We start from the raw sequence: 16,814 nt of genomic DNA, 5'->3' as shown, positions 1-16,814 counted from the left end.
GCCAGTGATGATGGGAACTGGGTTAGCTAGAGGCTATGGCTGGTGTTAGTCGAAGTGGTAAACTCCAGATTCTGCTGCCAAAATCCTTCCATTCTTGGTAGCTTTACAGTTATTTCTGTTTTGATGCTAGGTATGTGGTGGTTGGGAGTGTGTCTTCTTAACAAATAGCTACTTGAGGACCTGGCCCCTTCCATTTTGTGACTGTCGTCTTAACCAAGGAGCTTCTGAAGTCATTGTGGAAGGGGAAGAGAAAGTGTGGCAATAGGTCAGAGGCCGTGATGAGCACCCATTGGCCACAATCCTACCGAGCTGACTGCAAGGGAGATCCGGTGGTCTTGCGTGCCTGGGGAAAAAGAGGAAACAGGATTGGGGAGCGTCTAGCAGCTTCTGCCATTGTGCAAGCTGCGGAGGGAGACTGTAAGCTTGGAAGTCTATCTGGAAGTCCCAGGAAGGATGGCCATCCTGGAGAAACAGGGTGGAAACCCAGGGAGGCTAGACAGTGCCAGTCAAAGTCAGTCTCAGGTCAGCAGCACAGTGATGGTGTCCTGGTCTCTCCCATCCTCTGGGGCCTCCATTGGTTCGCTTATGAAGAAGTCATTTGGGAAGGTGACACTTGGCTAAAGGGCTACAGCCAGGCATTTATAAGACAGGAAACAGCATGGGCGAAAACGAAGTGGATAGTGCCAATCACCTTAGTTAAGAACTCTGGTTTCTTCATGCAGCCCTATTTGCCTCCCCCTGGTGGCCATAGTCAGCAATTTCAGTTCCTTTCTTGGAGACCATTGTTGCAGTTTGAGCAAGATGGAGGAGCTATCAGGTACCTCCTCACTCAGCTCACCTGAGAATCGCTGGTGTCACACTCCCAGCAGATGACACGCCCTGTGCCAACAGCAGCTCTCGGGGATGTTTCCTGAGGTATAACAGTGACACAAAATCCGGCTTAGAAACCAAGGAAAAGCCATTCAATGACTTCCTGTCCTAAACCCTTTGGAATTCAGCCCTTTGACATTCCCGTCACGATACTGACAGATACCTTCCCCTTTGCCGTGTCAATTTTGGGGATCAAATCATCAAACATCGGTGAGAACTGCACTTCAAGCGCCTCTGTTGACTTCCCACAGCCTAGTCCGTTCTATCAGAATCACCTAATCATACGGTGTGCACTAAAACACTGGTGCCCAGTTTTCAGAGGAGGAAACTGAGGCACGGTGAGCCCATAGGACTTGTTGAAGGTGCCATTGCTCATATGTGGCAGACCCCATGCTGGTGCAATGGCTGTAAGACGTTTTCCTCACACCGTGCTGTATTGATCATGACCACGACTGGGAGGCAAGGCGTTTTAAAGTACCCTCAGCTGTTCTGGTCCAGATGGCCCAGACGGCTCCCATTGGTGATCTCTGGTGCAGCAGAGAAAAGCACACAATTGGTGACGGAATCTTCCATATCCTGGGTCTTAGATGTTTGATACGTCACTCTTGGCTTCCCTAAGTTTCCATTTACTTGTCCGTACAATGTGTCTAATGGTCACGGCATCACTCCGGTCACTTGCGAGGCTAAATTGCGATGATTGGTGTTGGTGCCTCGTGCTCAAGACACCCATCGTCCTTCACATAATCTAGATTATTCCTGTAAGTTCCAGTCAGGCCAGGGGCTTTGTGGGAATGGATCAGAGACGATGTGGGCTGTGTCCTTCATTTGGAGAAAGCAGACCTGCATGGCTGTGGGAGTGGGGTAGTGGGGTGGGGTGGGGCGGGACAGGGCACTGAAAGCCTTGTTGAGATACTCCATACATCAAGACCAGTCCTGTTGTAGAGAAAAGGGGAAAGACTCCATGATGAAATCAGTTGTCCCCCTGTAGCCATGGAGTTTGGACTACCCTCCTTGAGGGGCAGGCAAGGAAGTGGAAGGCCTGCTCTGTGTCATCTCAACATATGGAATCGGTGACACTTCTCATTTGCTAAACCCGCAGCTCTCTGTCCTAGCTGTGAGCACTCTCACAGTTCCTCCCTTTCTATCTACAAAGCCAGTCTATCTCATGACTCATGACCAGTGACCTGAAATGCAGAAGCCATCCTGGCTAGAAGCCACCCCCAAGCCCACAGCTTTTCCACATCATCCTTTGAGTCACTAGGCAAGTGAAACCCAGGAAGGCCACAGGGGTCACCTGGGCATCCCCCATCTCTCTGTGTTGCTCTGTGGTCTATGGTTGGGTGGCTTCTGATTGCCTCAGCCCTCTGTTGCCTTCTGGTGATGTGCTCCCATTCTTTCACTTCTGGATGGCCTATTACCCTAAGACAATGTTCAAACCCTCCCTGCTTCTCCCATAACTCCTTACCAGCAAGCCTGTATCTTGCCACTTACCTGTTCACATGGAGCATCAGTTGTCACTGCTGTAGCACAAGCTCTGTGGCTTAGTCGTCTCCATCTTCCATCAGACCATGAAGCTGGAGGGTTGGGACCATGTCTTACTTCCCACAGAGACGGAACACTTGGGATGCGGTAGGTCCTTTGAAGTCAACATTGAACCAGTTATTCATGATATGGTTAATTTTTATAGTGAATTTGACTGTGCACATGGATCTCATGTCCACTGGATTGCTGGTACTGGCAGTCCACTGGATTAAAAAATAAATCTGTTTTTATAATAGCTCTCTTGAGGGTTGTGATTGGTGTTGGCTCTCAGGCTCTTTTATCCTGCATAGCATCTTTGCAGGGAGGGCCGTTCTGGCACGATATTAGCAATGGTGGCAAACTGTGTCAGAGTTATGTTTGGTGATAGATGATGGAAAATTCAAGGTGACAGTAGCTTGAATAGCTATGCATTCCTCATGTAACAAACACAGGTAATTCCATCTAGGATTCCCGTGACGGTTTTACTCTACAAAGTCCTCAGAGACCCCGATTATTCTGTCTTTCCATGTCACCATCCAGACACTGTCCTTCATGGCCCAGAATGGAGTTTCAGTAGTCATGTCTACCTTTAAAACATAGCCAGGAGAAAAATGAAAGGAGGGGGCTCTGAGCTCAGTCAACTGTTTCTAAGAAGGTTCTTAGAATTTCCCAGAATCTATCACATGTCATTTTGTTTACATTCCATTGGTGGAACATGACCATGCCCACCCGTGAAAACATCTTGAAAGTGTAGGCTTTCTTCTGAATGACCTCGCTCATGACATGGAAAAAAAAAATGGGGGGGGGAGTGGAATTGAGGCGTAATCAGCCATGTCAACATAATACATAGGACTCACCTCAAAGAGAATAGGAGTTTATTCTGGAGCCAAATATGAGTGACCATGGTCCAGGAATGCAGATCTGGGTTGCCCCAAATACCATGCTCCAAGGTGGTAACAATTTCTTCAAGGTTTTTTGTTGTGGGATATTTGATCACACTGTGACCCCCCCCCCCCCCCCCCCCCCGGCCCTGACTATGTCAATAACATTAACCTAGAATCAGGGGGCGGAGTCAGCAACTAGTTGACCAAGAATTAGTCATAGAGACTATGGAGGACTCAGGATATGGCTAGAAAGGCACAGGAAGGAGTAGGGCAGGACTTGGAGATTCATGAGCTTTTCTTCTTTCCTTTAGGGACTGGAAAGTGTGGAGAGAAGGTCAGCTGGTCACTCCTCCACTGCTTCTTTGATCTATCAGGTTTTCACCCCAATATCTGACTCCAGAGTCTTTATTTTTGCTAGAATGACTTCTATAAAACCAAGTTTTATATTTGCAGAACCAAAGGGAAACTATAAATGGAGGCCCATTTCAAGAGCACTGGTCGGAACCTCAAGTCTGTGAGTTTTCTATGGCCAACTGTGGGAGATCTCTGCTGTAGGTTTAATGTTACCTGATGGTATTGTTAGCTTTGCATTGGTGGGAGCTGGTGGTCTGTTACTGCATCCTACATGGTTTCATGTGACTGTCACAGGAGCGTTAGACAGAAGTGGACAATGGGTGCTCATTAAGGAACGAAAGCCAGCCCAAGATGATTTGTTTCTGGGTTGAAACTTTAGCATTCCATAATGGAGGAATTCTCATCAGTCAGTCTGGCTCATAGACTTTAACACAGGTATGGCATCCCCCCTGGGGACCTCAGTTCACAACACATTCGCTCCATACAGCATTTGCTCTGTACTTCATTGCTGGGATGACACTCATCTGGTAGATTATGTAGATGGCTTGTTTGAGGACACATGGGGCACTCGCAGAGCCAGGAGAACAGGGATGGGGTACACGCAGGGCCAGGAGAACAGGGAGCTCCTCCAGTGCTGTGCATTTGCTATTGTCCATGATGAGGTGAAGCTGGTTTCCTCACGACTTTCCATTGGTCCTAGTGCATTAACTTCTTCCTTCTGCTGTATAGACAGAGCCTTGAACACTGGCCCATGGTGTATTCTGAACACACTGATGTCGTTCAATGGCATCAGTGTGGAGTCTGGAACACGGAAGTACTCAGTGGCAGCGGAATCCCGAAGTCTCCATGGAATCCCAAACCCCCTTGTCTACTAAGACGACAATGCATACTCTCATAGCATGTTGTGGCCACCGAGGCTTCAGATCTCAGTCGCTTCTAACTGGCTTCACGGTTTGTGGAGGATTTGCAGTTCATAAAATGGTATTGTGTAGGAGCTCTCTCGGCACTTAGAGGTTTGAATACCTGTTGGGGCTCTTCCCAACATGAAGTCTTTTTAATTATCACTGAACTCTTCACAGCTTGTGACTATTATCCTCATTTTAGAGGGGAGAAAACTAAAGGAAAGAGTGGAGTTGTGTGAAAATTCACCTGCCTGCCTTGGGGTGGCTGTGGTCTCGGGATTCCTTCTTCCTCTTTTTAAAAATAATTTATTTTTATTTTACATTCATTGGTGTTTTGACTGCATGTATGTCTGTGGGAGGGTGTTGGATCCCCTGGAACTGGAGTTATAGACAATTATGAGCTGCCATGTGGGTGCGGAGAATTGAACTGAATCCTCTGGAAGAGCAGCCAGTGCTCTTAACCACTGAGCCGTCTCTCCAGCCCGCTTCCTCCCTTCTGAAGAGCTCCTTCAGCAGCAGTGAGTTTTGATAATGAATGTTAGATGCTGTTGCAGAGGCCAGAGGGCCTCAACAATGGGATGCCTCTGTTCCTGGAAACAGCAGTGGCTAAGTGCAGGACCAGTCAGTGCTGAGTAGTGTGTGTGGTGTGTGTGTGTGTGTGTGTGTGTGTGTGTGTGCACCCGTTTGCCCTGTAGTGAGGATTGGCGAACCAGGAAGTGTGAATGATACAAAAACAAATGTAGTTAGATTAGAGAAAGGACCACACTCTTGGTGTTTCTCTGTTTGCTGAACTCATACGTGAGTGAAGAATAAAAGGAGTTCAGATCTTGGCTGTACCATCTACTTCCTGGGACAGTCTGTTGTGCGCCATTATCCCTGTGGTGAAACACCATGACCTAAAGCAACTTGAGGAGGAAGGGACCTATTTCAGCTTACAACTCTCAGGTCACAGTTGATCAGCAAAGGCAGTCAGGACAGGAACCTGGAGACAGGAGCTGATGTAGAGGCCATGGAGGAGTGCTGCTTACTGGCTTGCTCCTCATAGCTCACTCAGCCTTTTTCCCTCTTTCTTTCTTTCTTTCTTTCTTTCTTTCTTTCTTTCTTTCTTTCTTTCTTTCTTTCTTTCTTTCTTTCTTCTTCTTCTTTCTTTCTTTCTTTCTTTTCTTTCTTTCTTTCTTTCTTTCTTTCTCTCTCTCTTTCTTTCTTTCTTTCTTTCTTTCTTTCTTTCTTTCTTTCTTTCTTTCTTTCTTTCTTTCTTTCTTTCTTTCTTTCTTAAACAGAGTCCAGGACCACCTGCCCAGGGAGGGGTGGGACCACCACAGTGGTCTGGGCCCTCCCATAGCAATAATTAATCAAGAAAATTCCCCATAGGCTGCCCACAGGTCGCTCAATTGAATTTCCCTTTTCACAAATGACTTTAGTTTGTGTCAAGTCAGAAAAACAAAAACAAAACCTCAAACCAAACCAAAACAACACCAACTACTAACCAGGGCCCCTAGGGAGGCATGGATAACGTCTACTTAACCTCAGATAGGGAACTGATGACAGATTTTAAAAAAAGTAAGGATACCATCAAAGAGAGATTTGGTAAAGCAATGAGTTTTATTGGGATTACTTACAGATGCAGAAATAACTCAAAGACAGCTGCATCTCACCCAAAACCCAGCATGGAAGACAACGTACAAGAGCTTCAGAACCTACAGGCAGCTCAACATGTTGGAGAGTAGTTTTTACAGGCTTAGTGGGTGTGAGCCTCTTCCAGGCAGCCTGGCTGGTCTCTTGCTTCTTCTAGGCAGCTTAACTGATCTACCTGGTTCAGGTAACTAACTGAGAGTCTTCTAGACAGTTCAGGTTGTCTGTGCTTCTTCTAGGTGGCTTAGCTGGGTTGAGCCTCTTCTAGGCAGCCAAGTTTTTCTGAGAGTCTCTCAGTGGTCCTTAGTGTTATCTGTGTTTGCAGAGGTAGGACTCTATTGGATCCTGTTAGTTTCAGGGACTTCCTGAAACATTCAGATGGCTTACTTCGTGAGTCCAAGGAACATTCCTACAAAGTGGAATCTTTTCATCTTATCTTAGAACATCCTGTGTATTAAAGAGCTTCCCTCCAAGATGGAAGTTTTATCTTGAAGGAAATTGCTATGCAGATCACCTCCCAGACTTGCACTTCCATTCCAAAATCTTTAAATTTCAGGGAACAGCAGAACTCAGCAAGCAGGCCTGTGAAAACTAATGAGATATCTCTCTCTCTCTCACACACATAAAACATATTTTGACCAAGTGTTAACTATAATTCTCATAATCGATTTTAGAATAATTAATTATACTATTAGAGGAATTAATACACTTAACAGAAGAATTTTGTGACTCTATTATATTTTAAAAATATACGATTATTTTTTATTATCATTAATAATTTTATATTTTTGTATTTTATTATATCGAGACAGGGTTTCTCTGTGTAGTCCTGGCTGTTCTGGAACTCACTCTGTAGACTAGGCTGGCCTCAAACTCACTGAGATATGCTTGACTCTGCCTCCTGAGTGCTGGGATTAAAGGCATCTAGCTCATTAATGTTTTTATTACTATAGTTGTCATTTTAGTTGAGACTTTGGGAATCAATATTGATATTTCTCATATTAGCCAGAAGGTGGCGCTAATGTGTTTTCAGAAAAAGGTTAAGAATCCATACATATTCATATTTTCTATTTTTACCAGAAAGAGTAAGAAAAAAAAAATCTTAAAAAAGGCCATTGTCTGAGCCGTGGGGAGATAATTAGGGTATGTAAAACAGCTAATACAGTAATTAATAAAAGCAGTGACTCGTGAGTCTGGAAAAGCTTTACTGCAAAACTGTGAGAGAGTAATTGACCTCACTGGCATAGAGAAAAAATATGCAGCTTGCACACAGCAGGGAGAGGCCTTGTTTAACCCCAGGTGGATTTAGAACCAAACCTGGGAATCCTGAAACTGTTTCTGAGCTGTACTGTCAAAGAGTCAAAGTTCCCCAAGGTGGGGGGGGGGTGTCCCCCGCACCTGCACTCACTGCTTTTTCCTGAGGCCAGAGACAGCAACCACATAGTAGATGCTTAATAACTAGTAGATGCTTAATAAACGTATGTAGAGTGAATGAATGGACCTCACAGCACACGCAGTCCTGAAATCTAGACCTCTTGTTTCCTCATTAATCTTGTGTAGATCTCGGAGATTCTAGGGTCTGGCCTCCATTTGATGGTGTGATCCTGGGTACCACCCACCTCTCCCCTGGTGTCATCTGCCTTCTGTGTGAAACGAGGAGACGGGAGTGAATGTGTCCTGGATTGATTCTGTTTGTTTGTATGGAATACTGGAATGATACCGTCTTCGAGAACTCTGCAAACACAAACAATACGCTACGATTGTGGAGAATATTGCTGGTGTTAAAGGTAGCAAGCAAAGGGCCACGGGGGCATGTAGTCTGAATTTTATCGCTAACATACCCCACTTCCCACTTGCCCCAAGCTTCCTCCACTAGCTCTTGCAGACGCCAGTGCCACATCGCTTACATCTCTTTCTTGAAAGAGCCCACTGCAGGATCACAGCTCATTAACAGCCCGCCCCTGGTACCCCCTGAGCTCCAGGCTGTATACCTGGCTACTTTGGCTGTTTGCTGACCTTGGAGTGTGCTGGTAACCCAGTCCCCTAGGGGCAGCCGCCTTCGAGACTTCCCACTGTCCTGGTGGAAACTGTCTCAGCACTGGGAGATTTTCTTCCCAGTCTTTTTTTGCTCTGGACATCACTCTGTGTGCTGTGAATGCGTTGCTCTGATTGGTTAATAAAGTGCTGATTGACTACTGCTGATTGGCCAGTAGCCAGGCAGGAAGTATAGGCGGGATAAGCAGAGAAGAGAATTCTGGGAAGAAGAAAGCTGAGTCAGGAGTGGCCAGCCAGACACAGAGGAAGCCCCAGCACTCGGGAGGCAGAGGCAGGCAGATCTCCATGAGTTCGAGGCCAGCCTGGGCTACCAAGTGAGATCCAGGAAAGGTGCAAAGCTACACAGAGAAACCCTGTCTCGAAAAACAAAAAAACAAAAAAACAAAAAAAACAAAAAAAAAAAACAACCAAAAAACAAAACAAAACAAAAACAAAAAACTCCAAAAAACAAAAAACAAAAACAAAAAACAGAGGAAGCAAGATGTGAAGGCAAAACTGAGAAAAGGTACCAAGCCATGTGGTTAAACATAAATAAGAATTATGGGTTAGTTTAAATGTAAGAGCTAGTCAGTGGTAGGCCTGAGCTAACGGCCGAGCAATTTTAATTAATATAGGCTTCTGAGTGATTATTTTATCAGTGGACTGCGGGACTTCGGAGGGCCTGGTGGGACTCGAAGAGAAACTTTCAAGCCACACTTCCCTTTGCTTTCTCCTTTCACGGTGTCCAGACTTTGCACTGTTGGAATGGTCTCTTCTCTCTGCTGTTCCTTCCCCTTATCCTTTACCTGTAGCGAATCTCCTGTTCATCCACTCCTCTTCTGGTGTTGCTTCATGGAAGACTAGAGGTGTGGTTCTCAGCTTTCCTGATGCTGCAGTGCTTTAGTACAGTTCCTCGTGTTGTGGTGATCACCCGACCATAACATTATTTTGTTGCTACCTTATAACAGTAATTTTGCTACTGTTATGAATCATAATGTAAATATCTGTTATGCAACCCCTGTGGAGTAGTCACGACCCACGTGTTGAGAACCAATGGACTAGAGGGGGCAGATAGGGTGGGCTGTTGTGGAACCACATCCTGGGCTTCCCTTTTCATTCGTGTTTTATTTCCTAGTCTGTAGCTAGAGTTTTTCTGCCTGGCCCTCAGTCAGGACAAATCTCTTTCACCTGCCAGTCCCACAGCTGCTCAGACCCGACCAAGTAAACACAAAGACTTATATTGGTTACAAACTGTATGGCCATGGCAGGCTTCTTGCTAACTGTTCTTACAGCTGAAATTAATCCATTTCTATTAATCTATACCTTGCCACGTGGTTCGTGGCTTACCGGCATCTTCACATGCTATTTCTCATCATGGAGGCTGTCAGTGTCTCTGACTCAGCCTTCCACTTCCCAGCTTTATTCTCCTCCTTGTCCCGCCCACAATTCCTCCTGCCTCACTACTGGCCAATCAGTGTTTTATTTACCAACCAATCAGAGCAACACATTTGCCACACAGAACATCCCACAACACTAGTCCACATGGGCTGGTATCCCTCTTTATTGCTTTGCAGAAGGCAAAAACTAAATGCCCAAACTATTGCTATTTTAACAAAAGGTGACTGATTGCTCAACCCAAAGTGTACCCATTAGTTCAGGACTGTCTGTGGGGTCTGTATTAGTTGGCTTTTGTTCAGTTATGCTGTAGTTCAAACTGCAAAGCTCTGATGGCTGACGAACCTGAAGGTGTGCTCCTCACTTCATTATGGGCCAGCTGGGATTCATTCACCTTCTGTGTCCCAGGGATGCATTAGTTACTTTTCTTGTTGCTATGGTCAAATGCCTCACAGAAGCAACTTCAAGAATAAAGGGTGTGGTAGTTTGAATGTATTTGGCCCCCATAAACTCAGGGAGTGGCACTATTAGGAGGTGTGGCTTTGTTGGAGTGGGTATGGCCTTGTTGGAGGAAGTGTGTCACTGTGGGGGCGGACTTCGAGGTTTCCTACGCTCAGGATACCGCCCAGTGTCTCAGTTGACTTCCTGTTGCCTGCTAGATTTAGGACTCTTAGCTAATACTTCAGCAACACATCTGCCCACATGACACCATGCTCCCTGCCATGATAATAATAGACTGAACGTCTGAAACTGTAACACGATTAAATGTTTTCCTTATGAGTTGTCATGGTCATGGTGTCTCTTCACAGCAATGAAAACCCTAAGACAAAGGATTTGCTTTGACTGACAGTTTGAGGGTACAGTTCATCCTGCTGGGGAAGGTATGATGGTGGGAGCGTGAGGTGGCTATCACTCTGCCTCTGCAGGTGGGAAACAGACAAATGCTGCTACTGTTTCTCAGCTCATTTTCTTCTTTTTGCTTGTCCTGGGACTTTAGGCCATGTAATGGCGCTGCCCACATTCAGAAAGAGCCTTCCCAGCTCTGTTAAATTTTTTGAGAGCATCCTTATAGATGCACCCAGAGGTGTGTTTCCATGGTGACTCTAAATCCAGACAATGAAGCTGACAATGAAGATTAACCATCACAACTCTTCCCCTTTCAACTTGACACCTAAATACATCATTGTATTAGTCAGGGTTTTCTAGAGCAACAGAATTTATAGGATAAGTCTCTCTCTCTCTCTCTCTCTCTCTCTCTCTCTCTCTCTCTCTCAATCTCTCTCTCTCTCTCTCTCAATCTCTCTCTCTCTCTCTCTCTCTCTCTCTCTCTCTCTCCATATATATGTGATCTAGCAAGGCAAGGACAAGCAGGCAAAGAGCAAAAGCTTCCCTTTTCTATGTCCTTATGTAGACTCACAGCAGAAGGTATGACCCAGATTAGAGGGGTGTCTTCCTGCTTCAAGATCAGGGTCAAAGATGTGTATCTTCCAACCTCAAAAGTCTGGACTAGAAGTGGCTTCTTCCACCTCAAACTAAGCAAAAAAAAATCTCTCTCAGGTGTGACCTCCATTTCTGGATTGTAGTTCATTCCAGATGTAGTCAAGTTGACAACCAAGAACAGCCATCACAATCGCTTTAAGTGAAAACATCCATCCCAGTTCCTCAAAGTCTCATTTCGTAGTGCATTCAGACCAATTTCAAAAGACACCATCGACTTTTAGAACCCCAACATTGTTCAGAATCCCAAGCCCAAGCTTTCTTCAGAGAATCTGGGTAGTCTTTAACTGGGCACCAGGAAAAGCCAAAAACGAGCAGTTACTTCCAGTATACAAAGTGGCACAGAGAGAATACTCCCATCCCAAGGGAGAGGGATTGGGCATAGCAAGAAAATACCAGACCAAAGACAGACTAAAACCCAGCAGGGAAAGCATTGAATCCTGAATCTCCATCTTTGGCATTTATGGCTCATGATGGAATAATCTGGGTATCGGTAGCCTGGAGCAACCCTGGCCTTCTAGCTCTGTGACCTGCAGCATGTACAGCCTCTCTCTTGGGTCATTTCCACTCTGTGCCTGAAGTTTTTCTTGATGGGCATCCCATGGTTCCAATATCGCCAATATTCTGAAGTCTTTATTGGAACTTAGGCTTCATTTTCACAGCTTCATACAATGGATTCTCAGAGTCTCCTTGAAGGGAATTCGGCTCTGCCACACATTGTCTAGTATTAGAAGCTCTATATATTCCTCAGGTTTTCATTATGTGTATCCACAAAACCAGCATAATGTGGACAATGCCGTTCAGTTCTACTGCTTGCTAGAGAGTAGCTTGGTCCTCTCGGTCTACAGCTGTGCTGGCATCTGTACACCTTGATGGTTGCTTTGGGAACCCCTTCAGTGGCATTCTCAGAAAAAATTCCTCTGAAATGTTTGTGTTTTGGAAGATCCAGCATTTGATAGGTGGGGTCTCGGCCTCAGGGCCCCGTTTCAGTGTCCTGCTGTAGAGCACTCGGTTTCTCTTTAATGGTGTTAATCTCTTTTATTATATTTGCTTTCAGACAACTTGTCTGCAACTCGAAACTCCTCCTTCTCCTCACCAAACTTCCTAATTTTCATATCTTTCTGTTTATTGTTGCCCTCCTTCACTGTAGATCGTGATATAGTTCAAGAAGTATCATGTCCTGAAATCGCATGTTCCAAACAAATTAATCCATTGCTTTTAAATTCATCTTCACTCAAGTTCTTGGGGCATGGGCAGATTATTTACCAGAATGTAACACGAATGGCCTTTAGCTCAGTTCCCGATGGAGTTCTTGTTTCCCTCTGAAACCTCATGAGCTGAGCATTTAGGTGTGCTGGTCTTCCAAACTCTCAATTAGTAATTCATTAAGCTCTTTCTACAAACTCTAAACTCTTCCACAAACCAGACCTGTTCCTTCTATAAATCAGTTGCAAAGGCTTACTAAGAAGCTCACGGTCAGATTTATCATGGCAGCATCCTCATTCCTGGTACAAACTTTCTGTCCTTCTTTCCTTTCCTTTCCTTTCTTTTTCTTTTCTTTTCTTTTCTTTTCTTTTCTTTTCTTTTCTTTTCTTTTCTTTTCTTTTCTTTCCTTTCCTTTCCTTTTCTCTTCTCTCTCCCTTCCTTCCTTCCTTTCTTCCTTCCTTCCTTCCTTTCTTTCTTTCTTTCTTTCTTTCTTTCTTTCTTTCTTTCTTTCTTTCTTTCATTCTTTCTTTCTTCTTTTATGACCAAATACCTTACAAAAGTAACTTAAGAGAGGAGTGAAGGGTTTATTGTGCTCACAGCCCATCATGGTTTTGAAAAACTGATGTCAGAAGCATGAAATAACTGGTCATATTACATTCATAGCCAGGAAGCAAAGAGAGATGCTACTTCTGCTGAATTAACTTTCTCCTTTGGATTCAGTCTAGGACCCTAGCCCAGGGAACGATACCACTCATACCCAGGGTAGGCCTTTGCATGCTTAGTTAAATTTTTCTGAAAACGACCCCAAAGGTACACCCAGAGATGTGTTTCTGTGATAATTCTAAATGTAGTCTAGTTGAGAATGAAGATTAACCACCACAGGGTCCAGATAAAAGGAAACCCATATTTGGGACATGCTGTTCTTATGACAGAGGAGAAAGAACAAAAAAGTGAATATGTCCATAAAATGGTTCCTGGAAGTTCTCTTGGAGGTGGCATTTGTCTCTGGCATTTGCATTTCACTGAAGAAAGCAAGTCACAGTGTAAGACCTGATGAAATGGACAGATATATACTCCTCAAGGCGGCACTGTGAGTCACACAACGCTGGTGAATAGTTAGGTTTGATACTGTGATGTGGCATTGACTATCATTATTCTCAGAGACTATTCTTGTGATCCACTGCTATAATTTACTTGCAATCTTACTCTCATGCTCATTCACATAGGTGCACAGAACAGATTTCCTAAAGTGCACATCTCCACTGAAGTTGAGCAAGCAGTGCTCTGCCTCACTGTACTTTCAGAGATGAACAGAGGATGAGGAAGAGCTGGTGTAGCACAGTGCTAGAAGCTTGAACACTAAGATCAGAGGATGAGACCTGATTTCCAAAGTGGACACTCATGGTTCTTTTAATTTCAGGTTGTAATCCATGTGAGGTGTATGCGTGTGTGTGTGTGTGTGTGTGTGTGTGTGTGTGTGTGTGTGTGTGTGTTTGTGTTTGTGTTTGTGTGTGTGTTACTTGTTTTAGTTATGTTTATGTTATAATACAATGCAAGAGGTAGTTAAGTTATAAAGAGAAAAGTTTTCTTTAGCGCCAGGTTATAGAAGTTCCAGATGGTGAGGCCTCACTGCTTTTGACCTCCGGTGAGCAGTCAATAGTGATGGGCATGTGCCAAGGCAAACTGTTCACAGTCTGAGCCAAGAGGTAGAAAGAGACTGAGAGACTAGATACCCACAGTCTGTTTTGAGAGCACTTTCTGACAGCTTTAGAATCTCCCACTAGGACTGACCTCTTAACATCCTATCTCCCAATTTGGGGGACTATGCCTTTAACATATGGTCTTTGGGGGATGTTTATTCAAACCATAGTCTGTCTTTTCATAGGTATGGATATGTAACTGACTTTTAGTTTATGGATGTGCATATATGTACACATAAGACACACATTTCCCTTAGGATACATGATTTCCTATTTTCTCATTCACTGATTGCAATGATTTTGTAGAGACTCTCTACCACAAGTCATGAGAACTAACTGGATCTTGGACACAGGAGAACCCAGGACACAGAACCTTTGTTGGACACATTGATTCTGAAAAATTGAGGAGTCACACAAACGAAGAACGTGTGGAGGACAGATGCTACCTTTGCAGCTGATGAAGATTGACTGTAGTACAGAGTCCATATGGCCTTGCTTATTTCCTGTCCACGGTCTAATCTCGTAGTAAATTTATTCTGTAGAGCAGACATGCTTTCCTAAGTCACTGCTGCCCCATAAGTCTTGGAGGGGAGGGGAAGTGAAAAGGACCAATGACTTCCACTCAGTGCCGTTGATGAAGTGTCTTCTTCCCCGTGAGGAATGCCGAGGAATGAGTCTTGTGGAAGGAGCAGGACACTTGAGTCACCTCCAAGAGGGAGGAACAGATGGTAAAGAGACAGGAGTGTTTGGAAGAGATTGGTGTTCACGGACAGTGGATGTGGGATGAGGCATTCCCACCCAAGACAGAGGGAGGCACAGATCACACATCAGAGGAAGTGTGGACCCTCTGTTCTGTTCCTACTGGGTGCTGTGACTCGGCTTTCTGATTACTAAGTGACCTCCTAGGCTGTTGGCCTTCTCTGGCTACTTTCTCCTTATTGGTTGACTGTATAGAATCACATGCTTGGGGCTACAAATAAAATTGCTCCTGGCTACTCACTCCTCAGTCAATGGGGACCTTCTAGGACTTCTCCAGTGGTGTTTCAGGGACGAAGAGGGGATGCCCACTGATGGTTAGTCCTCATGTGACAAAGAGAGCTGGTACAGGCCATTGCTGCCACTGTGACCTCGACAAATGTTCTATGCAAGCAGGGAACTAGGTCACGAAGATTGACAAGTGTCATATAAGGAGCAGGCGGAGGAACAATCAATCTTTGTTCTTTACCATTTTCTGGGAGCTTTTCTTAGGAGATTTTTTCAAAGCTGAGAGGTAGAAACGTTTCCTTGGTTACCAAGTCTTACTTAATAGGGCAAAGGTAAGGTGCACGTGCCTCCTGTAGAGAGTCAAAATGGTGAATTGCATCTGTGAGCACATTGATGTACGTCTTTGGGCTGCCACGACAACGTACCATGAGCAGTGGGTAAAGAAGAAATTTATTTTGTAGTTCCAGAGGCCAGAAGTCTAAGAACAAGATGTTTGCCATGGACATGGTATCTTTGAAGGGCCACTTAGCTTCTTTTGGCTGCTGGCAGTTCATGGCTTGTAAATGCATCACTCCAATTTGTCTCCATCTCCATCTCCATGTGGCATTCTCACCTGTTTCTTGTTTGATTTTTTTCTTATAAAGTAGCATTTACTTCACTGGGATCATCCTAATCCTTTCCTTTGCATCATCATGGAAGAAGCATCTGCCAAGTCCCTCTTTCTAAATAAATTCCCACCCACACATTGCTAATCTCAACTGTCCACTTGATTGTATCTAGACTAACATGGAAGATGGGCCTTTGGGCATACCTGTGGGCTATTATCTTGATTAGATCAATTGAAGTGGGAAGACCCTATCACTGTGGGTGGTACCATTCCCTGGACTAGGATCTTGGACTGTACAAAAAAGAGAATGTGACCATAGTGCTCAGTCCTAAATGGCATGTCTATATCACAACCCTTCCTTCAAGGCTCAGGGATCTATGTGGAAGAGGGAGCAGAAATATCATAGCAACCGGAGGCGGTGGCTGACTTTGAGGAAGCTGTTTTCCAGATCCCAAAGGGCAGATGCACATATCACACAAATGTTACAGCAATTGTGACAACATGCATAGACCTACACAAACTCATGCCAAACAAAGTCCCGGCATGGTGGAGGGGAGGTGGGCATGAAATGCCATGCCTAGATGAGGAGCATTGGATTTCTGCTGAGAAAGGGGAAGTCAGTTTTCTTTGATAGTATCACCTCTGGGATACTGACCATACTCCAGGGTAGACCATATGCCCAGGATTGGTCAGCCAACACAAACTGTACTTAATGGGGGGTGGGATAAAAGTTGGGTATTTGGATAATAGGGAAGTGGGGGGCTCTGTATGAAAATTTCAAAAACCAAGTAAAATTTTATGGGGGGGGGAGAGCGGGGAGGAAGAGAACCAAATTCAAGCTTTCATCTTTCTCTTCTTCCTGATTGCAGATGTGATGTGACAACTGCTTTAAGCTCCTGCTTCCTCGATTTCCCTGTCAGGATGGACCACACCCTTGGACTGTGAGCCAGAATAAACCCTTTCTTCCATAAGTTGCAGGTTTTTTTGTTTGTTTGTCCCCTGCCCCTAGAGAGTTTCTCTGTATAGCTGTAGCTGTCCAGGAACTCACTCTGTAGATCAGGCTGGCCTCAAACTCATGGAGATCCACCTGCTTCTGCCTCCTGAGTGCTGGGATTAAAGGTGTGAGCCACCATGCCTGGCTTTTGTCAGATGTTTTATCATGGCAGTGAGAAAAAGTAACTAAGACATGTATTCTAGACATTGATGAATTGGGGGTCAGAACGTCACT

At 44.8% G+C, this 16,814-nt stretch overlaps 1 long non-coding RNA gene across 1 annotated transcript; it reads left to right on the top strand.

Annotated features, from left to right (window-relative positions):
- Positions 1–4,482: 4,482 nt before the first annotated feature.
- On the top strand, positions 4,483–16,557 carry LOC131896736 (uncharacterized). Its single transcript, XR_009375503.1, has 2 exons — positions 4,483–4,580; positions 16,456–16,557. It is a non-coding gene; the product is annotated as an uncharacterized LOC131896736 (long non-coding RNA).
- Positions 16,558–16,814: the final 257 nt, after the last annotated feature.

This window comes from Peromyscus eremicus, chromosome 20 (assembly GCF_949786415.1).
Source record: "Peromyscus eremicus chromosome 20, PerEre_H2_v1, whole genome shotgun sequence".
Taxonomy (NCBI): domain Eukaryota; kingdom Metazoa; phylum Chordata; class Mammalia; order Rodentia; family Cricetidae; genus Peromyscus; species Peromyscus eremicus.
Note: the sequence above shows the minus strand (reverse complement) of the source record. Positions and strands in the feature narration are given on the sequence as shown.